The following is a 26,870-nucleotide window of genomic DNA, read 5'->3' as shown; positions in this document are numbered from 1 at the left end:
GACCAATAATTTTTGCTCTCACAAGGAGGGAAATGAATGTGATTCTTGTCTATGGAGACAGTCAGTCTCTAGAGGGTTTGAGACTGATTTTAGTCTACTGTGAGGTTTTGTCTATGTACCCAGTGGAGAGGGTGTGGATTACAACAGCTCAATGGGATTTCACTGCAGTGCTGGCTGAACAGAAATTCCCTTCAAAATCTTTCAATGGCACCTTGTCATTTACACTCCATTCAAATCCAGTTCCAGGGTTTCAGGACTTTCTACAGACCATAAATCCATGGCAGCCAAATCTTTATTTTATCCAGCAGTTCTGGGCCAGTGCATTCCTCTGTTCATTCCCAGATCACAATCTAATTGTGACAACTAAGGAACGCTGCACTGGGAGGGAGAAGCTGGAGAAACTCACTGGACCCGTGTTTGAAATGGAAATGTCCAGCCAGAGCTACACCATCTACAATGCCGTCCATGCAGTAACACATGCTCTCCTTAGCATGTATTCCTCAAGAGCCAAACAGAAAGTACTGGGTGAGAGACGGACGCAGCCAACAGTTCAGCCCTGGCAGGTACTGTCAACTAATCTCCTCAATGTTAGAAGCACTGGAGTTATTATTACTGATTCATATGTTGCACAGCTGAGCCCTGGCATGGAGGAGAGGCCTTGAGGATTTTCCATGGTGAGCTCTATCATTGGGAGGGACTTGATCTCAGTGAAAGACCAAATGCTTTGCATGCTGCACATTCAAAGTTTGTTAAATTAATCTATCCCAGGATTCTCCTACTTGGAGCTGCACAAGGGCCAGAAGTGTCCTCTGTTATAAGAACTGGGTTGAAACCTCGAATGTATGCCATATAGCACTGTGGCAATTTAGAGTAGACAGTTCTGGGCTACAGAGACCAATGATTGGACTCAGCACATGGCAGTTTCACATGTTAATGGGGGAATTTTTTTGAAGTATATAAGATAAAATGTAGTAAGAATCCAAAGGTCCACCTGCCAAATGGAAAAGAGAGAGCGTATTAGCCTACAAGGTCTGTGTCTTCTTTCCTCTTGCAATCTAGCTTCACTCCTTCCTGAAGAACATCCACTTCAACAACAGTGCTGGGGAAGAAATCTCTTTGGATGAGAAGGGGCAGCAGGCAGGTGGCTATGATCTCCTCAACTTGGTCACATTTCCCAATGAGTCCTTCCAGAGAGTCCGAGTGGGGAGGGTGGACCCTCAGGCCCCCTCAGGAAAAGAGTTCACGGTGGATGGAAGTGCCATTGCATGGAATCCCAAGTTCAAGCAGGTGGGTGTGACCATTTTTTATTTTATTTTTATTCCCAGAATAAGATCAACGTATAAAAGCACAAAATACATAATGAATACATACATAATGCATAATGAAAATAAAAAAAACCCAATAGCCCCCCCACAAAAATCCCTGTACATTTTAAGAGGGAATAGTTATGTCAATTTCTACAGCTATGGCAGTTATGAGCAGTCTAAACAGAGCAGCAGGAATGTTCTCTTGTGCTGCTGTCAGTCTGTAACAGTATTTATCATAGATTAAAATCTGTCTCAGATGTATTAGCAATGTAAGTAACACCTACCTGCATTGTATATATTAATCCGCAAGTTCAAGTATATTTGGTGGTAAGGAGAAGGTTGGCACTAGCTTCTCTTTGCCATTCAGACATGTGCTGGGCTGGACAAATGGTTAAGTGACAGCACAAAGTATCTTTATCAGGGGGCCTGATGCTTGCCCAGGGAGCAAATGCTTGACAGCCATCCTCTAATTTCAGTCCTGTGACTTTTCTGCTGCAAAGCGGACATGGACGACAATAAGATTTATTCCATTCAAAATCCCTTGCTTGTCATTACCATTAGATGCTGCCCATTTCCACCTGTGTTGAGAGCTGCCACCCTGGACAGAGTATGTTTCCCCAGCAGGGAAAGCAAATCTGTTGCTATGACTGTGTTCAGTGCCCTAAAGGGAGGATTTCAGTCCAGAAGGGTAAGTGAAGGAACCCAAGTCAACTGGAATTCCAGTCTTCCTATTCAACTTCAACATTCATTTCTTAGTCTTATTATGTCTGCTTATTTTCTGTCATAGATCCCAAGCACATGTATTTATATGTTACTGATACATATTGTCCTTTCCCCTCTACTCCCCTTTGGACAGCCATTCAAGAGTATATTGTGTGAAATAACTTCCACATGGGAGTAACCACCATTCAAATCAGGATGACATACATCTGGGAAGAAATAATTAGGATTGCACTCCATAGATTCTCTTTTTGTCAGCACTGAACCTGCAGCCAACCAGTTTTCATCTTCTGTGATTAACAACTAGTGAACAATTTTCTCTATTGTATCCACACAGTTTCAGTCCTTGGGAACAGTTATTTCTTGTCAAATATAGATTTTCCCAGTGAGCAAATGACAAGCTGCCTGGCTGTTTCATCCACTCCCAAATTCAATTATGGAAAGGGTAAAAAAGAAACACTTGGGCCAGAAGATTTGAAATGTAAAGACGTGGGGCTGGATGCAGAGATAGGCATGTTTAAGGGAAAAGACTGAAATCAATCAGTATACTCTAACCAGATAAATATGAATGGATTGATTAGTACAGCTGAGATGCTCATGGAGGAACCATCACTTAGTTGTGAAAGTAGACTTTGGTTCATCAGCTCACTAATATGTTTTGTGTACAGCATAACAGACGGTATCAATAATATTAATAAGTATCGCTTCAAGAAATGCTAAAAGCATGCTTCTCACTTTCAGATGCAGATCAATGTGAGAAATGCCCAGATGATCACTACCCAAATGCCTTTCAGGACCAATGTATTCCGAAAAAAATAAGCTACTTATCCTATGAGGAGCCCTTGGGAGCAATTCTGGCCTCCTTGGCTCTCCTGCTTTCCCTGGTCACGCTTGTTGTGATGGGGACCTTCGGTCTGCACTGGAACACTCCCATTGTCAAAGCCAACAACTGGGGCATCACCTGCACCTTGCTCTCTTCTCTGCTTCTCTGCTTTCTCTGCTCCTTCTTATTCATTGGCAGGCCTACAAAGGTGACCTGTGTCTTGAGGCAAACCGTCTTTGGCATCGTCTTCTCCATTGCTGTGGCTTGTGTGTTAGCCAAAACCCTCACTGTGGTTCTGGCATTCATGGTGACCAAGCCTGGGAACAACCTGAGGAAATGGCTTGGGAAGAGGCTGGCAGGATCCCTTATCAGCTTCTGTTCTCTCATTCAAGCTGGCATCTGTCTTTTGTGGCTGGCATCCTCTCCCCCATTCCCAGAGTTTGACCTGCACTCCCAGGATGGGCAGATCATAGTGCAGTGCAATGAAGGCTCCGACATCATGTTCCACCTTATTCTCGGCTACATGGGTCTTTTGGCCATTGTGAGCTTCTCTGTGGCTTTCTTTGCCAGGAAGTTGCCTGATACTTTCGATGAAGCCAAGTTGATTACCTTCAGCATGCTGGTCTTCTGCAGTGTTTGGCTGTCCTTTGTCCCCACTTATCTGAGCACCAAAGGGAAATACATGGTGGCTGTGGAAATCTTCTCCATCTTGGCCTCTACTGCTGGCTTATTGGGTTGCATCTTCCTCCCCAAAATCTACATCATTATACTTAGACCTGAGATGAACAGTAAAGAGAGATTAGTAAGGAAGAAGGATGACCATAGTTGAGAGGGTGAAAGAGATGCCGTTAGCCAGGGACCTTATGTTTTGGCAAGGAGATCTTATTTCCTTTGCTTTTATTTTGATCATCATTTCTTTGTTTGTATGTTCCATCTTCTATGCCGTCCAAGGAGTACATAACTCTCCCTCTCTTGCTATTGTTTTCTCAAAAACTCTGTGAAAAAGCTTAGATTGAGAGATGCCATCTTCCCCATGGCTGAATGGGGATTTCAACCCTAGTTTCCCAGGGCCTTGGGCAACACACTCATCGCTGCCCATTGAGCTGGGTCCATGGGGTATTTATGCTTCTTTTGTAAACTTTGCTAAATATCTGCATTTTTGGCCTGCATTTCTGTACCCTCAAAAGACACACACATGCCATGTAAGGAAAATTAACCCTCTGCTCACCTGCTGCTGAGCAGAATGTGCAATGCTGTTACTTACTGTGATCTACTTCTCCAGAGTGTTGTCTGTGTGGAGAAACATGAGAATTGATTCAGGCCCAAATCCAGGTCAGGCCTTCCTTAGGTCAGTTTGTGGCTAATGTTTTCAATATCCACTCATTTTTAAATGCAATACTTATTTTCCTTTTCTTTATATATTTGTTCATTAAATTCATGTTACAGTAATCACAACGTTCAAATACTGTACATGGGTTCCATTATTGTACCATTATTCCAAGTATACAGCACAGTTAAGAGCGCAGTTGTGTCCTCTTAAGAGCTCTCTGGCATATTAGAGAGGGAGGTTTGGAAGAGAAATTCACACTATCTCTTTGCAGAGTTGGCACAATGGGGATTGCTCCAAGCACATTAACATTTGGTTTGATTTGCATCTGCCCTCATTTAGCTTTAAACAGATATTCCCCATAAAAATACTGAGGCTCGAATAAATCACAGACACTTAACTTTGCAAATAAGTGACGATTTTACTCAAGTCAACAAATGTCCATCCATTGGAAGTAAAAGTCAAAAAGAACAAACTTCCCAATGATTTAAAAAGAGGAAAAAATAGCATTTCTTCACGAATGGAATCACACAATCCTTTTGTTAGCATTTAGCGAGAATCTTCATTCACATGGCTTTTCTTCAGCTGGGAGCAATAGCTCGGCTAACAGCTTCTTCCAGGAAGACAGAGGGAGGGAGGAAGCAAATGGTTTGAAGCTTCAGGACCTGCAATACTTAGACTTAATGAAATCCATTAGTTTGATTCCCCCACCCACCCCTATGTTCCTTTACATCTACATGAAACCATTAAGCAGGTTCTTCAGGACAATTGGAGTAAATTTGTCAACAATATACTGGTGAAACACAGCTCTACTTTTCCTTTACATCTGCAGGTGTGGCTGTGGATATCTTACCTGACTAGTGGACTAGTTTAGAGCCAATAAACTGAAGCTCAATCCAAATATGACTGACAACTGTTAGTGAACAGTTCCCCAAACCAGATGGATGAGAGGTGGCCTGCTCTTGATTGGGCTCCACTCCCTCTGAAGGAGCAGGGGTACTTCTTGATCCATTGCTGTCATTTGAGGCTCAGGTGGCCTTGATGGCATGGAGTGCCTTGCATCACCTTTGGCTGGGGGCCCAGCTGCAGCCCTCTCTGGACAAGGATATCCTAACTTTATCAGCCTAGATAAGTCAGTTGCTTAGACTGTGGTGCTGATAGCACCAAGGTTGCAGGTTTGATCCCCATTGTCACGGTCCGGGTTACAGGCAGTCGGAGTCCCGGCTTGGTACGTCGGGACCGGGGTAGAGGTCAGGAAGCAGGAATCAGTAGTCCAGGGGTCAGGAAGCCAAGGGTCCAGGCCAAACCCAGGAAGGCCTCAGTCCTGTGAGGCCCTAGCAGTTACAGGGCCTGGCTCCTGCACGCACTCCTGACACCCGTGTAATAATAATGATAACAATAATAATTTATTATTTATACCCCGCCCATCTGGCTGGGCCTCCCCAGCCACTCTGGGCGGCTTCCATAAAAACCAAAAATACAGTAAAATATCACACGTTAAAAACTTCCCTAAACAGGGCTGCCTTAAGATGTCTTCTGAATGTCAGGTAGTTATTTATCGCTTTGACATCTGATGGAAAGGCGTTCCACAGGGCGGGCGCCACTACTGAGAAGGCCCTCTGCCTGGTTCCCTGTAGCTTTGTTTCTCGCAATGAGGGAACCACCAGAAGGCCCTCGGCGCTGGACCTCAGCATCCGGGCAGAATGATGGGGGTGGAGACGCTCCTTCAGGTATACTGGACCGAGGCCGTTTAGGGCTTTAAAGGTCAGCACCAACACTTTGTTTTTGTTTTTTTAAAAAAAATATTTATTAAAGTTTCAAAAATAGTACAAAGAGAAAAGAAACAACAAAAATAGAAAAATACAAAAATATAAGAATACAGAAATAAAAACAATTTAAAAACACATACAGTTTCCATTCACTTATTTTCTTTTACCTTATTTTCCCGACCTCCTCACACCTCCCTTTCTTATATTCCAATTCAAATTATTTGTTCAGCAAATCCTCATCATTAATTCTATTACTTATTTCAAAACCTTAATTATCATATCTCTTAGCATTTCGGCTGGAAACCACTTAATTTTTACCCAACATCATTTTAACATTCATTAATTTTACAATATTTCTTTAAATTTCTTCCAGTCTTCTTCTGCCGACTCTTTTCCCTGGTCAGCACATACACTTTGAATTGTGCTCGGAAAAGTACTGGGAGCCAATGTAGGTTTTTCAAGACCGGTGTTATGGCGGCTGCCCCCAGTCACCAGTCTAGCTGCCGCATTCTGGATTAGTTGTAGTTTCCGAGTCACCTTCAAAGGTAGCCCCACGTAGAGTGCATTGCAGTAGTCCAAGTGTAGGATGCAGGTGGTTGGACTAGATGATCCTCAGTGTCCCTTCCAACTCCACAATGGTATGATTCTGTTAAACTTCTTTTTCCTATGCTCCTGGAACCTCTAGGTTGGATTATTGCAATGTGTTATACCTAGGGCTTCCTCGAAAAACATTCAGAATCTTCAGCTAGTGCAGAATTTCATGACTAGGTTCTTTACTGGGGCAAGACATTTTAAGCATATGCTGTAACACCAATCCTGGCCCAACTGCACTAGCTGCGGATTACTTTCCAGGTACAATTCAAAGTGCTGGTTTGGACCTGTAAAGCCTTGAAGGGCTCAGGACTGCAGAACCTGAAGGACCTCTCTACTTATTTAAACCAATTCAGATGCTGTTATCATCATCCAAGGCCCTTTTTTGTGCCTCAGAGAGTGGCAACACAATAGTGAGCCTTTTCTGTGGTGGCTCTGCATTTGTGGAATGCTCTATGCAAGGAAGCTCACCTGGCAACTTCATTACATATTGCTGCACGCCATCCCAATCTTCTAGCATTGTGAGATTCCAAGGATTCCAAACATGTTTCCTTTGGAATGCAGTACAGCAGAGACTGCGGTGTCTTTATTATATATGGTTTATTATATGCTCTGAACAACCTGGAGGGGTTCAGAGCATTAACACCCCAAGAAGGCCTTCTTTCTCTCATAGCCGCACCCTTGGATTCAAACAGAAATCAAGCACCGCTTTGCCTCTCTGCCTTCCCAGCATGCAACTTTGCTTCCAGTCTCCAGCTCACATAACTCTCAACTCTGTGTTTGTCTTTCTAACTACCCTAGAGTTGAAAGAGGGAGGCCCAAACCTTTGCTGTCTCACACAGAACCAAATGCCTTCCCTTCATTTGGTGCGTAAATGCCAACTATCAGGAATTTTTCTCCTTGGATTTGTATCTCAATTGCCAAAATTCTTCCATGTTCATCTTTAAGGATCAATTTTGGAGCCAATGTTTCCTTTGCATAAATCACCACTCCTCTTTTCTTAACTTTATCTGATGAAATAAATTCCTGTCCTAATCTTTTATTTATAAGTAATCTTCTATGTGCCCTTGTCACGTGGGTTTCTTGTAGACATATCAAATCCAATTGTTCTCTTTTCAAGATGTGAAAAACCTCACGCCTTTTTCTGGGAAGGTTCAGTCCATTACAGTTCCAGGTTAAAAATTGCAGAGACATTGTTAATTAGTTACCTCCAGCTGCTCCCTGCAGCTGTTCTTCTTCCGTTGGTGACTTCAGTCCAAATGTCCAATTTCCAAGGTCTGTGTCAGAGGTCGAGTCTAGCACTCCTTTCAGAAGGTCCTCCTCGTTTCTATCCAGGAATTGTTCTTTATCTTGCACTGTTCTTATTTTGACTTTCTTTCCTTTTCTTTCTAACTACCCTAGAGTTCACAGAGGAAGGCCCACACCTTTGCTGTCTCACACAGAACCATTCCCTTTGTTTCCTTAATAACCCATTACCTAATCTGACTTTAGAAAATATGAATCTTTGCTTCAATTTTAACTCTTGCCGGACCTAGGAATTAGGAATGAGAAGTGTCTCAGCTAACAGACTACCTGCTCAAACACATGAAATGTAAATAGGCTGAAGGTCCCAGGACAGTAGTATCCATGGAATAGATCTTTTCTTCACTACTCTTCATCCCCAGCAAGCATGGGCAGTGACCAGAGATGATGGGAGTTACAGTCCAATACTATCAGGGGACCCAATGCAAACTATGTTTAGGCTTCTGTGGGGAGAGACAGGAATCACATGTAGGACAGCATCTGATGGAGGTTGAAGAATGACAGGACTACCTGGGAAGCTGTTTGGAGGAAGAGTTTAAACATACGGCTTAGAGTGAATGGCTCTTGCTCACTAGCAGAGCTCAGATGAGACACATAAGGGATAAAGTTTTCAAAAGCCCAAGTTGCATGGGGGAAACATCCCTTTGATACACCACGGAGCACGATTGACAGTAATTGGAGAGAAGGGATGATGGTCTGGATGAGAAGAAGGGATATGGACCTTCACAACCCTCTTTCTATACCCTGGCCAAGTCTCAGATTGAATCAATTCAGAAAGTTATACCATACATGAGAGGCACTGCTTCACAAGGGAGCAGATCTTGGACTATAGTGGGATGACAATCATATAGCACTTTGCTTGTTCTGAGACTTGAGGACTTTAGCAAAACAGATCCCCCACCCTGTAATTTTTTATAATTATCAATCAGCATCACTACTTCTAAATGTCACATGGGAAATCACACGCCAGGCACAATAACAGCCACAGAAACAGCCCTTTCCAATTATGAGGACCCTGTGTTGTAGTCTATATAGGCACCTGTCCTATCAACTTACATGAATCCAGTTAGGGAGGTGGATTTGGGGCTGGTGCATAGCTCCATGCAGCCAAGTTTCCCTATAACTTTAGCCAAGACTGAAATGCTGTTGATAACTAAATGTAAACATGATGACCTCCAGCTGCAGCTCAGCACAAAAATGGTTAGCGCTCCACCTGCTTTTCCTGCTGTTGGTGCTGCATTGTTCTTCCAGCAAGTATTTGAACTCCTCCAAAAGCAGATTGAGACAACCAATTCAAACCAATTCATTCAGTCCTCCAGCAGACATGATCATTGGTGAATTCATATCCCTTACGCAAGGAAACTTCAGAATGCATGAATTTACGGGAAAACCCAAAATCTCTTCGTTTACTGTTAGGTAAGTAGTCATTTATTTATTTATTGGAGAATTGTCTACTGGGCCCACTGATCATTCTTGATGGAATAAATGACTGCATCAGCTTCTCCTGTAACCCTTCTAGGATACATTCAGGCTTATGTCCCACCACTTGAATTAGCTTCTGTCATTCCACTATGCCCTCCTGACGGGACCACTGGTGCCCATGTAGAACACATGACCATTTTGGGAAGGCTGGAATGAAGGAAAGAAAGGAGAACCAGCAGCAATGACCACCCCCACCCTTAACTTCACTCATAATCACACACACACAGAGAGAGAGAGAGAGAGAGAGAGAGAGAGAGAGAGAGACATCCCTCACAAGGACACTGTAGGACAATACTGCCTGCAAACGGCAGCTGCCTCCTCTTCCCTGAAAGTGCAAATATCTGCATGCATAAACCCAAACATTTGGGACACATTTACTTGAAAACAAGTCCTTTCATTCTGGTCAGTGAGTTTCTTCTTTGGTAAAAGAGCAGAGGACAACTAACTCTTAAGCATGGGCTTCAGAATCCTGTTGGAAACCATGGGGATTTCAAAGAGCTTAAGTTTGTTTCCTGGATTGCCCCTGCTTTTTGCCCATATGGGCTCCATCCACAACCTAGTTCAGGTTTTCAAGCCGCTTGAAACCCATAGATTTTGCAACCCATCCCTATGCCAAGTACGCCTCACTCCCCCCCCCCCAGCATGCATTGGCTTCTAACCGAAAAGGGCAAACCTATGCATGTCTACTCTGAAGTAATCGCCACTGACTTGTAAGTGGCTGCAACCGGAATGCAGCTTAAATCATATTTCTGTGAGAGCCACTTTTATGAAAGCCAATGGGATGCTTCCTCTCAAATATTTGGATGTAACGGATCACATGACACAGTGCATGCACACCATTTGAATCGCAATGCTTTCGGGGGGGGGCTTTCTCCAATATTTGGGGGGGGTCCCCTTCAGCCCCAAGGAGTTGGATCCTATGCCTGTAATCCCATTCATGCTTATTGGGGAAGAAACATTCACTGAATAAAAAAAAAAGAAAAAGAGGGATTTGCTTCCCAAGTACTTTTTTAAAAGGCATTCAGCAGGGTAAGGAAAGATTGGAGTGAGCTGAGCTGGTTTGCAAAGAGACCCAGAGCAAATGGAGCATCATATACCAACAAAACAAACGGAGCCTGGGTGAGATAGACCGTGCGTTCCCCAGAAGCAATCTGCTCTGTCATTTGCTAATGGCTTCGAGTTGCATTAAATCAGCAATTTAGAAAACTCGTGCAGAAAGCAGGGAGGGGGGGAATACTGCAGATTTTGCTCATCTGCTGTTTCTCTGTCTGTTCCTGAAGCTCACTACTGGCAATCAACATGTAGCATAGTGAGAGGGGGAGAGGGAGAGAGAAGGAGAGACCACCCCAGTCCTACCCTCCCATCTGTCTTCCTCTCTTATGCTCTGATTCAAGGGCTGGTAAAAAGCCCTTGTGTGTTGGAGCACACTGGTATACTCAATGGTTGTTCTACAGGTTAAATTGAGAACACATTCCCATGAATACTTCATGGTTCAGAAATGGAAGGGAGGTGTGGTGGACAAAGCAGCAGAACAAGAGGTAGGCATGGACATTGTGTTTAAGAGAGAGGCAAAAGGGGTTAACAGAAGAACTTAACAGCTTTTTATTTCTGGGTTTCCCATATCCAAACCCACCAATTCATCCACAGCACCACAATGAATCCCTTTGAATTCACCATTTACATAAATCTAATCAAAATCTATAAGGAGACTGCTCTAGTTTCATTAGTTTGAATAAAATGCCCCTTTCCTATGGGTTGCAACATTCAAGGTACATAGATTCACAAATCAAAACTGAAACACAGTTGTTTCTCTTCTGTCAGTGTTGCAGTCTTTTCTGTCTCATTGCAGACCCATCCCGAAAAACTTCCAGCATGTTCTTGCCTTCATCTTTGCCATGCAAGAGATCAACAAGAATGCCAAATTCTTATCCAACATCACACTGGGATCAACATTTTATGAGAATGCTTTTAATCCTTTGCTAACTTGTTGGAACACTCTCGCTCTTCTTGTCATGGGACAACGAAATCACGCCAATTACCACTGTAATGGGGAAGATAAATTAATTGCCGTGGTTGGAGGGCTCACCTCCCAAAACTCCCTTCAGATGGCCAATATATTAAACACCTACAAGATTCCACAGGTATGTGTGTAGATACATAGAGACAACCACAAGGGCAGACATACACAGAAAACCCCCCAAAAGAGCATCCAGGTTAGCTTTCAATCCCATTACATTATGTTTTCTACACATATGTCCTATGTTAGACTTGATATGGGTACATGATTATGTTAAAGCCTCCTAGCTATGTGTTGCCAACACTGCCGTCTCAATTTGCATTGGGATTTGGGGGGGGGGGGGGATAAACCCATAATACTAATAATCCAAGCTCTGGTTCTTCCAAACCTGGCCATGCCACAAATCATGTAATCATAGGAGCATCCAGCTTCCTGCTTAGAAACTTCTCCTAGCCTGAGACTTAAAATGCCAGGGGTATATACTTACAAAAGTAAGACCAGGTGGTTAACCACCACAATACAGAAGTATTCTTTATAGGAACGAATGGATGGTTTTCGGATTCCTAAAAATAGAATGCCTTTTCCTTTAGCTCAGCTATGGCTCCTTGGATCCAGGGCTGAGTGACCAAAGGCGCTTCCCTTCCTTCTTCCAAATGGTCCCCAATGAAGAAGCTCAGTATGATGGCATTGTCTGGCTACTCAGGAAGTTTGGGTGGAACTGGATTGGCCTCCTTGTTTCAGATGATGACAGTGGAGAAACCTTCTTTCGTACTATCAGACCAAGGCTTTCCCAGAATAATCTTTGCATTTCTTGGACAGTGGTGATCCCACTAGTGACAACATATTTATCTCATGATCTTCTTAATCAAAAATTGAAACCAATTTTGTTTGCTCTCACAAGGAGGGAAATGAATGTGATTCTTGTCTACGGAGACAATCAGTCTCTAGAGACTTTGAGGCTGGTTTTAATCTCCTGCGAGGTTTTGTCTATGTACCCTGTGGAGAAGGTGTGGATTACAACATCTCAATGGGATTTCACTGCAGTGCTGGTTGGAGGCAAATTTCCTTCAAAATCCTTCAATGGCACTTTGTCATTTACACTCCATTCAAATCCAGTTCCTGGGTTTCAGGACTTTCTACAGACCATAAATCCATGGCAGCCAAATCTTTATTTTATCCAGCAGTTCTGGGGCAGTGCATTCCTCTGTTCATTTCCGGATAACAATCTAATTGACACAACTTATGAACCCTGCACTGGGAGGGAGAAGCTGGACCAACTCACTGGAACCGTGTTTGAAATGGAAATGTCCAGCCAGAGCTACACCATCTACAATGCCGTCCATGCAGTAGCACATGCTCTCCATAGCATGTATTCCTCAAGAGCCAAACAGAAAGTACTGGGTGAGAAACGGAGACAGCAAAAAGTTCAGCCCTGGCAGGTACTGTCAACTACTCTAATCAATGTTAGAAGCACAGGAGTTATTATTACTGCTTCATATGTTGCACAGCGGAGCCCTGGCATGGAGGAGAGGCCTTGGGGGTTTTCCCTGGTGAGCTCTATCATTGGGAGGGACTTGATCTCAGTTAAAGACCACTTGCTTTGCATGCTGCACATTCAAAGCTCTTTAAATTAATCCATCCAGGATTCTCCTACTTGGGGATGCACAAGGGGCCGGAGTATCCTTTGGTATCAAAACTGGGTTGAAACCTCGGATATATGCCCTGTAGCACTGTGGTAATTCAGAGCAGACAGTTCTGGGCTACAAAGAACAATGGTTTGACTCAGCACAAGGCAGTTGCATATGTTAATGGAGAAGGGTTTTGAATTACCCAGAATCTATGACAAGTAGAAATTATACCAAGTCATGTCTCTTAGTACTGGAACTGGAAAGGCTTACAGCTCAATGGCAGAACATCTGCTTTCATTCAGAAGGTCCCATGTTCAACCCCCAGCATCTCAAAATCATGCTGGGGAAGACTCTGAAACCCTAGAGAGCCAATAGCAACCAATGTAGAAATGACTGGGCTATTTAGGGCAATGATTTCACTCACTGTGAGGCAGCTTTCAGTGTCCTAGAACATACTGATGAATGGTAGTAAGAATCCAAAGGTCCACCTGCCAAATGGAAAAGAGAGAGTGTATTAGCCAACAAGGTCTGTGTCTTTTTTCCTCTTGCAATCTAGCTTCACTCCTTCCTGAAAAACATCCACTTCAACAACAGTGCTGGGGAAGAAATCTCTTTGGATGAGAAGGGGCAGCAGGCAGGTGGCTATGATCTCCTCAACTTGGTCACATTTCCCAATGAGTCCTTCCAGAGAGTCCGAGTGGGGCGGGTGGACCCTCAGGCCCCCTCAGGAAAAGAGTTCACAGTGGATGAAAGTGCCATCGCATGGAATCCCAAGTTCAAGAAGGTGGGTGGGACTATTTTTTTTGTTTTGATCATCATCCATCTTTGATCATCATCCATCATCTTTTAGGAGAAGATCAGGAGATCCAGGAAAATAGAGATGGCTACAAAGAAGAAGTGTGAGGGGACTTCCGGTTGGCGCCAGCGCTAATGGCGGCTCGTTCTCCGACCTCCGGAGAAGGGGCTACTCCACGAGTTCGGGTCTGACCGCTACGGCGAAGCGGGGACCCCTAAAATCACAGGCGCGGAAGCCTGTGAACAAGGAGACTCGGTGGGCACTTTTTGCGCCCCCCTTTACTGCAAAAGGCTCCGGAGGAGCATCGGGGGTGCGCGGAGCTGAGAGTCGCTACCCAGCCCGTGGAGTGAAGCCGCATCGCCATTGACGGAGAGCGCCGATTCCTTCCTGAAATTTGGACTGAAAAGAGATTCTCGTGAGTAGGATTGGCAACTTTATCGGGACTTTAAATTAAAACCTTAAAATTTGGCCGAAAGTGGGGACGGTAAATAAAGGAAGTCTGCCTCCCCCGGATTGCATGATCGCTAAAGCAACGGATCCAGGAAGCTGTAATTGATAAATTTATGGAGAGTTTTTGAAAGGACTAACCCTAGCATTGAGTTTAATCCCCCCTCTAGTAAGCAGGAATGGGGGGGGGGGGAGAAGAAGAAAAGGAAACCTGCAGGAAAAAATTTAAAGGGACAATTTGCTGCAGCCTCTGACTCTGGGAACGGACTGTCTGGGTGAAGCACTTTGACAGGGAACTGTCAAATGTGTTGCAAAGTGGGGACTTTATTGATACAATTGTTTGAGATGCTGTAGAAACAATACTGTTGCAACTAAAAAGACTGAAAGACGTTTTTTAGTAACTTTTTCCCTCTGAGGGTTTTTGGACTCTTTGTTTCTCTGCTTATTGGATATCTTAGCTCCCTCTAGAGGGCTGAAGGTAACAGTTGCAACACTGACTGTTAAAAACAAAGTCACTGGATTTTTCCATTCAAGACTTGTTCCTGTGGGAACGACCTTGGGACATGAGTGGCCCTGCAGATGAGATAGCAACAAGATCTAAGGCTAAAGCAGCACAAAAGAAAAGGGGCTCTTTATCAGGACTATTGCCAACAGGCCCAGTCGGACAGGAAAAAGGAATAAGTGCATTCATGGAGTCAGTGACGCAGGCATTATTGAAGATAAATGAATCTTTAGAAAAGTTGAATAAACAGAGTACAGAAAATACCAAGCAATTGGCAGATCTAACGGCAAAACTAGACTTGAACACTAAGAGCGTGACATCTAACACAGAGATTATAAACAAATTGGTGCAGGAGAACGCCACAATTAGGAAGATTGCGGAAGAAGCTAAATCTACTGCGGAATCTACACAGGGAAATTTAGTACCGGTCTGCAGGAGGCTTGACCAACATGAGGCGACTCTGTCTTTATGGGATATGCAACGTAAGGAGAAGAATTTGAGACTTAGGCTTGTTCCAGAAAGTGAAGGGGACAGCCTAGTGGACTTTCTCACAAAAGAAATTTCAGATTTCTGGCAGGTGAACCTAGAGGAAAAAGAATTTGAGATAACAACTGCCTTCAGATTGGGCAGAAGGCAAGGCAGGAAGATTCCAAGGGACTGCCTGATAACATTGAGATCTAAAGAGGAAAGAGACAAGATACTAAGTTTGCATTACCAGAAGACACTCCAGATTCAAAACGTCTCTGTGCAAATCTACAGGGATATCCCAAAATATATTCTGGAGGTGAGAACTCAGTTCAAGACTTTGGTCGACCTGCTGAAGAAGAACAACATACCTTTTAGGTGGGAATTTCCACAGGGTTTGTCTTTTAACTTTAGAGGAAAGAAAGTTAAAATAAGAACAGTACAAGACAAAGAACAATTTTTGGACAGGTACGGGGAGGACCTGGTGAAAGGAGTGTTAAACTCAACATCGGACACAGACTTGGGGAACTTGACATTTGGACTTAAATCACCAACGGACGAAGAACAGCTGCAGGGTGCAGTTGGAGGCAACTAATCAACAATGTCTCTGCGGTTTTTAACTTGGAATTGCAATGGACTGAACCTTCCCAGAAAAAGGCATGAGGTTTTTCATATTTTGAAAAGAGAACAATTGGATCTGATTTGTCTACAAGAAACCCACGTGACAAGGGCACATAGAAGATTACTTATAAATAAAAGATTGGGACAAGAATTTATTTCATCAGATAAAGTTAAGAAAAGAGGAGTGGTGATTTATGCAAAAGAGAAACTGGCTCCAAAACAGATTTTCAAAGATGAACATGGAAGAATTTTGGCAATTGAGATACAGATTCAAGGAGAAAAAATTTTGATATTTGGAATTTACGCACCGAACGAAGGGAAGGCAGAATTTTATAAGAAACTGCATGAGACATTAATGGACTATTTGGATTATAAGGTGATTCTTTTAGGGGATATGAACGGCGGCGTCTCTACAAATATGGACAAAGCACAAAGACAGGTGATCTCCAAGGACGGGAGATTACCTAAGACTTTCTTTGAAATGACGGACAATTTGGACTTGATTGACATTTGGAGAACAAGAAACCCTCTCGAGAGGGAGGGAACATTCTTTTCGGAATCACAGATGACCTGGACAAGAATAGATCAAATATGGATTACTAGTGGAATGGCTCCAAAGATTAAAAAAAAGTGGAAATCTGCCCAAAGACATGCTCCGACCATAATGCGGTAAAGATGGAAATGAAAATAACAACAGCTGGCTCCTTTAGATGGAGAATGAATGACACCTTATTTAGAGATCCAGAGGCCCAAAAGACTTTGAAGGATTACTTTGAGATAAATCTGAGGACAGAAGTGGAGAAACGAGTGATCTGGGACGCAAGCAAGGCCGTGATGAGGGGTTTCCTGATACAACAGAATTCCTTAAAAAGGAGGAAACAGCATGAGAAGAAAGATAAGATTCTGGAAAAGATAAAAGATAGTGAAAAGAAATTGAGATCTAAACCAAAGTCACATGAGATCTTGAGAGAAATTAAACTGTATCAGAAGCAATATATGGAATTGATGAACCAGGAGATTGAATGGAAAATTAAGCAAATGAGACAAAAGACATTCGAATCGGCAGATAAATGTGGAAAACTCCTATCATGGCAACTGAAGAAGAGACAGAAACTGAACACAGTCACAAGTTTGGAGGTGGATGGAAAGAACATTTCTAAACCAAATGAGATCAGCAATTGCTTTCAGAGTTACTTCAGAAGATTATATGCACAAGGGCCGGAAAACGAAAGAGAAATGGAAGAATTTCTCAAGAAATATGGATTACAAAAAATTTCGCAACAAAGTATGCTGGTCTTAAATGAGAAAATAACTGAACAAGAAATAGAGGGTGCCATTCAAAATATGCAATTGGGGAAATCTCCAGGGCCAGATGGATTAACCTCCAGATACTACAAAGCTTTGAAGGACTGGATAATACAGCCGCTTAAGGAGGTTTGCAACGAGATATTAGAGGGGAAAAGGGCACCCGAAACGTGGAAAGAAGCTTTTTACACTTATACCAAAGACTGAGGTTGATAAAAAACAGATCAAGAACTACCGCCCTATATCATTACTTAATGTGGATTACAAAATATTTGCAGACATTCTGGCAAAAAGATTGAAGAAGGTGTTGGTGGAGGAGATTCATAAAGATCAGGCAGGCTTTCTCCCGGGTAGACATATATCTACCAATGTAACGAATATAATTGACATTATAGAAATGTTGACAGTGAATATTAATACAAAGGCAGTTTTAATCTTTGTGGACGCGGAGAAAGCCTTTGACAATATATCTTGGAAATTTATGAAGAAGAACCTTCATGGGATGGGGGTAGGCCAAAAGTTTGAAAATGGTATAAGTGCAATTTACTCTGAGCAAAAGGCAAAGTTAATTGTAAATAATGTGGTTACTGATGAATTATTTATTGAAAAAGGGACACGGCAGGGGTGCCCAATATCCCCATTACTTTTTATATCGGTCCTGGAGGTTTTGTTAAATATGATTAGGGGGGACCAGCTGGTGAAAGGGATTCAGGTCGGAGCTAGACATTACAAATTGAAGGCCTTTGCAGATGACTTAGTATTGACCTTGCAAGAGCCAGACACTAGTACCAAAAGAGTTTTAGAATTAATTCAAGTATTTGGTCAGGTCGCAGGATTTAAGTTGAATAAACAAAAAACTAAGGTACTGGAAAAAACTTAACAAATGTTGAAAGAGAGAGATTCCAAGAGGAAACTGGGTTAACGGTGGCAAAGAGTGTAAAATACCTGGGGATTAACATGACATCTAAGAATGTAAACCTATTTAAGGATAATTATGATAAGTGCTGGACAGAGATAAAGAAAGATTTAGAAATATGGTCGAACCTGAAGCTTTCCTTGTTAGGTCGAATTGCAGTAATCAAAATGAATGTATTGCCTAGAATGTTATTTTTGTTTCAGACATTACAAATTGTTGATAAATTGGACTGTTTCAAGAAGTGGCAGAAAGATATATCTAAATTTGTCTGGCAGGGCAAAAAGCCCAGAATTAAGTTTAAGATACTTACTGATTCTAAAGAAAGAGGGGGGTTTGCCCTGCCCGACTTAAGATTGTATTATGAATCGGCAGCTTTCTGCTGGTTAAAAGACTGGCTACTTCTTGAAAATGCAGACATTCTAGACTTGGAAGGATTTGATAAGAATTTCGGTTGGCATGCATATATTTGCTATGACAAGGTTAAAGTGTATAAGGGTTTTAAAAATCATATTGTTAGGAAAGCACTATACAATGTTTGGATTCGGTATAAAGATTTATTGGAAAATAAAACTCCCAGGTGGCTTTCACCAATGGAGGCTAAGGAGGTAAAGAAACTTAATATGAGAACTAATTGGCCAAAATATTCTGAAATTCTAGAACAAGAAGGTGGTGAATTTAAACTACAAAGTTTTGAGAAAATAAAGTCCAAGGTACGGGATTGGCTCCATTATTTTCAAATAATGGAGGCCTACAAACAAGACAGGAGAATCGGTTTCCAGGTGGAGAAATCGAAACTAGAAACAGAACTGTTAGAACCCAATACTAAGAATTTATCAAGAATGTATAACTTGTTGTTGAAGTGGAATACAATAGATGAGACAGTGAAGCCAGCTATGATTAGATGGGCACAGGACATAGGTCATGACATTATGTTTGCTGACTGGGAGCAGTTATGGACCACAGGTATTAAATTCACGGCATGTAATGCCTTACGAGAAAACATTATGAAAATGATTTACAGGTGGTACATGACTCCAGTCAAGCTTGCGAAGATTTATCATTTGCCCAATAACAAATGTTGGAAATGCAAAGAGACTGAAGGTACCTTCTTCCACCTTTGGTGGACCTGCCCAAAGATTAAGGCCTTCTGGGAAATGATTTATAATGAGATTAAGAAAGTACTTAAATGCACCTTACATAAGAAACCAGAGGCTTGGGTATGGTCGGCCAGCTGGTGTCGAGGAAGGATAAAAATTTCTTTTTGTATGCTACCACGGCAGCAAGGATTCTTCTAGCAAAGTATTGGAAGGCACAAGAGCTACCCACGCTGGAGGAATGGCAGGCGAAAGTGATTGACTTTATGGGACTGGCAGAAATGGCCGGCAGAATCCGCGACCAAGAGAAAGAGACGGTGGAAGAAGACTGGAAGAAGTTTAAAATATATCTTAAGAGCTACTATAAAATTGAGGAGTGCTAAAATGCTAAACATAACAAGGTCTTTCTGAGTGAGGAACTGGCAAGGGTTTAAAGCTCTTGAAAAGAGACTGTTGTGCTCCAAAATGCCTTGTTGGCAACAATCTTTGTTTGAGACTCAGTCCAGCCATGTGGAGCGCAGATAGGGGAAAAAATCATATACCACCTGAAGTTTGTGGTCACTAATGTTGATGGATGGAGTGCTGGTGATATTCTGTCCCATTCTGGCCATGATGCGTGGGATGAAAGCATCCAAAAGGCTAAGGAAAGGGCTAATGCTCAGAAGGCTATAGAATGTGTGCTGTCATATGTCTGCTGCAATTGATTGGTGGGTGGATGGATTGATTGAATTTATATACCACTCTATGCCCGGAAGTCTCAGAGCAGTTCACAGAATAAAATCACCTTGGAGCTCGCAAAGCTGACAGATGCAATATGAGATAAATCTTAAAAATTGGTGAAAGAAGAATGGAATGTTTAAATAATTATTTAGGGGACAAGGGCTCAACAAGAAAGACCTGGTTATGTTTAGAATGATACTGCATAGAGAAATGCTCCCTGATACCAAGATGAGGGATTCCTTTGGAATGCAGATAGAGAGAATTGATAAGAATAATGATCTGTTGTGAACTTGACGGAAGTGTACAATAGATGAGCTTTCCTGTTTTAGCTCATCTTCCTTTTTTCTTTTCTTTTTCTTTTCTTCTTTTTCCTTTTCTCTTTTCCCATAGTGGTTTATGTTTTATGCCATGTACTTTGATATTTTTTGTAGTTTTGTAGTTTTTTATTTTTATTATTATTAAGGAATTTTCTTTTGTAATTTTGGTTGTTTATATTTATATGTATTTGTTTAAAGCAAAATAAAGGTATTTTTTTAAAAAAAATTCATCTATAAAACCACAAACTACTTAATCAAAATCTAAAAAACCGAATAACCCACCCCCCCAAAAAAAAACCCCTACAAGAATGTATTAATACAAGATGTAAGATGTATTAGCAACGTAAGTAACACCTACCTACATTGTATATTTTAATCTGCAAGTTCAAGTACACCAAGTAAAAATTAATTCTTATTTAAACTTTAAAAGAGAGTGTCTTGCATAGTTTTTTGTGGAAGGAAAAGGGGAATGGGTCAAACGACGAGGGCCATCTTCCACATAACTCTGTAAATGGGAATTAGAGTTTAATTCCCATAAAATGGTTGGTGAAAACTTCCTTGGACAGCACTGTCAAGGTTGTGTCATCTGCAGAGAACATCAAAATATGTATAGCAACCTTATTAAATATGTTTCATCACCAACAACCAGAACCTGCCTCTTCTTTGTCATAATGGTTCTTCATTCCTTACTCCTGCACACCTAAGAAGGAGAAGAAACATCTGCTGCTGGCTCCTTATTTCAGATCTCCTCTCCCTCCAGGAGGGAATCAGTATTGGGTTATAAGGAATCAATCTATCAAGAAAGAGAAGGTTGGCACTAGCTTCTCTTTGTCATTCAGACATGTGCTGGGCTGGCCAAATGGTTAAGTGACAACACAAAGCATCTCTATTGGGGGGCCTGATGCTTGCCCAGGGAGCAAATGCTTGACAGCCATCCTCTAATTTCAGTCCTGAAAACCTTTCTGCTGCAAAGCAGACATAGATGACAACAAAATTTCTGGAGAGAAGCAAGCTTATTCCATTCAAAATCCCTTGTTTGTCATTACCATTAGATGCTGCCCATTTCAACCTGTGTTGAGAGCTGCCACCCTGGACAGAGTATGTTTCCCCAGCAGGGAAAGCAAATCTGTTGCTATGACTGTGTTCAGTGCTCTAAAGGGAGGATTTCAGTCCAGAAGGGTAAGTGAAGGAACCCGAGTCAACTGGAATTCCCATCTTCCTTTCCAACACAGACATTCATGTCTTAGTCTCATTATGCCAGCTTATTTTTTGTCATGGATGCCAAGCACATGTGTTTATGTTACTGATACTTATTCTTCTTTAATCTCCCCTCCCCTTTGTATATTGTGTGAAATTACGTCCACATGGAAGTAACCACCATTGAAATCAGCCATCTGGGTAGAAATGGTTAGGATTGCACTCCGTAGATTTCCTTTTCTCTCTATTGAACCTGCAGTCAACAAATTTGCATCTTCTGTTATTTACAAGTAGTGAATTATCTCCCTTTTTTTATCCACACAGTTCCAATCCTTAGGAACAGTTATTTCTTGTCAAATATAGATTTGACAAGCTCCATTTTGGAAAGTGTAAAAAAGAAACACTTGGGCTACAAGCCTTGAAATGCAAAGACATGGGGCTGGATGCAGAGATAGATATGTTTAAGGGGCAAAGACAGAAATCAATCAGTATACTCTAACCATGACAAATAAATATGAATAGATAAATTAGTAAAGCTGAGATGCTCAGAGAGGAACCATCACTTAGTTGTGAAAGTAGACTTTGGTACATCAGCTCAGTAATATGTTTTGTGTACAGCATAATAGACAGTACCAAAAATATTAATAAGTATCACTTCCAGAAATGCTAAAAGCATGCTTCTCACTTTCAGATGCAGATCACTGTGAGAAATGCCAAGATGATCACTACCCAAATGCCTTTCAGGACCAATGTGTTCCCAAAAAAATAAGCTACCTATCCTATGAGGAGCCCTTGGGGGCAATGCTGGCCTCCTTGGCTCTCCTGCTTTCCCTGGTCACGCTTGTTGTGATGGGGACCTTTGGTCTGCACTGGAACACTCCCATTGTCAAAGCCAACAACTGGGGCATCACCTGCACCTTGCTCTCTTCTCTGCTTCTCTGCTTTCTCTGCTCCTTCTTATTCATTGGCAGGCCTACAAAGGTGACCTGTGTCTTGAGGCAAACCGTCTTTGGCATCGTCTTCTCCATTGCTGTGGCTTGTGTGTTAGCCAAAACCCTCACTGTGGTTTTGGCATTCATGGTGACCAAGCCTGGGAACAGCCTGAGGAAATGGCTTGGGAAGAGGCTGGCAGGATCCCTTATCACCTTCTGCTCTCTCATTCAAGCTGGCATCTGTCTTGGGTGGCTGGCATCCTCTCCCCCATTCCCAGAGTTTGACCTGCACTCCCAGGATGGGCAGATCATAGTGCAGTGCAATGAAGGCTCCGACATCATGTTCCACCTTATTCTCGGCTACATGGGTCTTTTGGCCATCATCAGCTTCACTGTGGCTTTCTTTGCCAGGAAGTTGCCTGATACTTTCAATGAAGCCAAGTTGATTACCTTCAGCATGCTGGTCTTCTGCAGTGTTTGGCTGTCCTTTGTCCCTACTTATCTGAGCACCAAAGGGAAATACATGGTGGCTGTGGAGATCTTCTCTATCTTGGCCTCTACTGCTGGCTTACTGGGTTGCATCTTCCTCCCCAAAATCTACATCATTATACTTAGACCTGAGATGAACAGTAAAGAGAGATTAGTAAGGAAGAAGGATAACCATAGTTGAGAGGGTGAAAGAGATGCCGTTAGCCAGGGACCTTATGTTCTGGCAAGGAGATGTTATTTCCTTTGCTTTTATTTTGATCTTCTATGCCATCCAAGGAGTATATAACTCTCCCTCTCTTGCTATTGTTTTCTCAAAAACTCTGTGAAAAAGCTTAGATTGAGAGATGCCATCTTCCCCATGGCTGAATGGGGATTTCAACCCTAGTTTCCCAGGGCCTTGGGCAACACACTCATCGCTGCCCATTAAGCTGGGTCCATGGGGTATTTATGCTTCTTTTGTAAACTGTGCTAAATATCTGCATTTTTGGCCTGCATTTCTATACCCTCAAAAGACACACACAGGCCAAGGAAAATTAACCCTCTGCTCACCTGCTGCTGAGCAGAATATGCAATGCTGTTACTTACTGTGATCTACTTCTCCAGGGTGTTGTCTGTGTGGAGAAATATGAGAATTGATTCAGGCCCAAATCCAGGTCAGGCCTTCCTCAGGTCAGGTTGTGGCTAATGTTTTCAATATCCATTCATTTTTAAATGCAATCCTTATTTTCCTTTTGTTTATATATTTGTTCATTAAATTCATGTTACAGTAATCACAACGTTCAAATATTGTACATGGGTTCCATGATTGTACCATTATTCCAAGTATACAGCACTGTTAAGACAGAGTTGTGTGCTCTTAAGAGATCTCTGGCATATTAGAGAGGGAGGTTTAGAAGAGAAATACTTACTCTCTCTTTGCAGAGTTGGCACAATGGAGATTGCTCCAAGCACATTAACATTTGGTTTGATTTCCACCTGCCCTCATTCAGCTTTAAACAGATATTCCCCATAAAAATACTGAGGCTCGAATAAATCACAGACAATTAACTTTGCAAATAAGTGACGATTTTACTCAAGTCAACAAATGTCCCTCCACTGGAAGTAAAAGTCAAAAAGAACAAACTTCCCAATGATTTAAAAAGAGGAAAAAAATAGCATTTCTTCACAAATGGAATCACGCAATCCGTTTGCTAGCTTTTAGAGAGAATCTTCATTCACATGGCTTTTCTTCAGCTGGGAGCAATAGCTCGGCTAACAGCTTCTTCCAGGAAGACAGAGGGAGGGAGGAAGCAAATGGTTTGAAGCTTCAGGACCTGCAATACATTGACTTAATGAAATGAAATCCATTAGTTTGATCCCCCACCCATCCCTTAACAACATCTACATGAAACCATTGAGCAGGTTCTTCAGGACTATTGGAGTAAATTTGTCAACAATATACTGGTGAAACACAGCTCTACTTTTCCTTTACATCTGCAGGTGTGGCTGTGGATGTCTTACCTGACTAGTGGACTAGTTTAGAGCCAATAAACTGAAGCTCAATCCAAATATGACTGACAACTGTTAGTGAACAGTTCCCCAAACCAGATGGATGAGAGGTGGCCTGCTCTTGATTGGGCTCCACTCCCTCTGAAGGAGCAGGGGTACTTCTTGATCCATTGCTGTCATTTGAGGCTCAGGTGGCCTTGATGGCATGGAGTGGCTTGCATCACCTTTGGCTAGGGGCCCAGCTGCAGCCCTATCTGGACAAGGATATCCTAACTTTATCAGCCTAGATAAGTCAGTTGCTTAGACTGTGGTGCTGATAGCACCAAGGTTGCAGGTTTGATCCCCATTGTCACGGTCCGGGTTACAGGCAGTCGGAGTCCCGGCTTGGTACGTTGGGACCGGGGTAGAGGTCAGGAAGCAGGAATCAGAGGTCCAGGGGTCAGGAAGCCAAGAGTCCAGGCCAAACTCAGGAAGGCCCCAGTCCTGTCAGGCCCCAGCAGTTACAGGGCCTGGCTCCTGCATGCACTCCTGACACCCGTGTAGGATGCAGGTGGTTGGACTAGATGATCCTCAGTGTCCCTTCCAACTCCACAATGCTAGGATTCTGTTCAACTTCTTTTTCCTACGCTCCTGGAACCTCTAGGTTGGATTATTGCAATGTGTTATACCTAGGGCTTCCTCGAAAGACATTCAGAATCTCCAGCTAGTGCAGAATTTCATGACTAGGTTCTTTACTGGGACAAGACATTTTAAGCATATGCTGTAACACCAATCCTGGCCCAACTGCACTAGCTGCGGATTACTTTCCAGGTACAATTCAAAGTGCTGGTTTGGACCTGTACAGCCTTGAAGGGCTCAGGACTGCAGAACCTGAAGGACCTCTCTACTTATTTAAACCAATTCAGATGCTGTTATCAGCATCCGAGGCCCTTTTTTTGTGCCTCAGAGAGTGGCAACACAATAGTGGGCCTTTTCTGTGGTGGCTCCCCACTTGTGGAATTCTCTATCCAGGGAAGCTCACCTGGCAACTTCATTACATATTGCTGCACGCCATCCCAATCTCCTAGCATTGTGAGATTCCAAGGATTCCAAACGTGTTTCCTTTGGAATGAAGTACAGCAGATTTATTATATATGGTTTATTTACACACATAAACAACCTGGAGGGGTTCAGAGCATTAACACCCCAAGAAGGCCTTCTTTCTCTCATAGCCGCACCCTTGGATTCAAACAGAAATCAAGCACCGCTTTGCCTCTCTGCCTTCCCAGCATGCAACTTTGCTTCCAGTCTCCAGCTCACATAACTCTCAACTCTGTGTTTGTCTTTCTAACTACCCTAGAGTTGAAAGAGGGAGGCCCACACCTTTGCTGTCTCACACAGAGCCATTCCCTTTCTTTCTTTTTTTAAAAAAAAAATTATTAAAGATTTTATTAGTACAGTAAAAGAGAAAATAGAATAAACAGAAAGCAAAACAAAAAAAGAAACAGATATAAAATTAACATCTTATAGTAGCCATATTTTCTTCGCTTTTTGGACTTCCTCACATCTCTCGCTCCTGTGTTCCAAATTTATACAACTTTAACCAGCAACTTATCACCTTATTTCCATTCTTATTCTATAAATTTCCAATATTTTGTCCCTAACTTTGAATATTTTTATCTAAGTCTTAAATACCTAATTTTGACATGATATTTATTCAAAATTTATTTTTCTCTTAAAATTCACTCATTCTCTTATTCTTTTCAACTAACTTGATGGTGCCATGTTATTTTCAATCTCTCATCCTTCTTAGCACTCATATAATTTACAGTGTTTTTGTAAATAGTCCTTAAATTTCTTCCAATCCTCTTCCACTGCTTCCTCTCCCAGGTCTCGGATTCTGCCGGTCATTTCTGCTAGTTCCATATAGTCCATCAGTTGCATCTGCCATTCTTCCAGCTTGGGCAAATCTTGGGTTTTCCAGTGTTTGGCGACAAGTATCCTTGCTGCTGTTGTTGCATACATAAATAATGTTCGGTCCTTCTTTAACACCCTCTGGCCAACAATGCCCAAAAGGAAGGCCTCTGGTTTCTTAGGGAAGGTATACTTAAATACCTTTTTCAGCTCATTATATATCATTTCCCAGAAAGCCTTAACCCTGGGGCAAGTCCACCAGAGGTGAAAGAACGTTCCTTCAGTTTCCTTACATTTCCAACACTTATTATCAGACAGGTGATATATTTTTGCAAGCTTGACTGGGGTCATGTACCACCTATATATCATTTTCATAATATTTTCTTTCAAGGCATTACATGCCGTGAACTTCATACCGGTGGTCCATAACCTTTCCCAGTCAGCAAACATGATATTATACCCAATATCCTGTGCCCATTTTATCATAGCTGATTTAACCGTTTCATCCTGTGTGTTCCACCTCAACAGCAAGTTGTACATTCTTGAGATTAGCTTAGTCTTAGGTTCTAACAGTTCTGTTTCCAACTTCGATTTTTCCACCTGGAATCCTAGCTTTTTATCCAATTTAAAAACCTCTTTAATCTGAGCATAATGTAACCAATCTCGCACTTTATCTTTTAGTTTCTCCAAACTCTGCAGCCTCCAATTGTCTCCATCTTTTT

This window comes from Podarcis cretensis (genome assembly GCF_951804945.1).
Source record: "Podarcis cretensis genome assembly, chromosome: 13".
NCBI lineage: Eukaryota > Metazoa > Chordata > Lepidosauria > Squamata > Lacertidae > Podarcis > Podarcis cretensis.
This window is presented reverse-complemented; position numbering follows the sequence as displayed.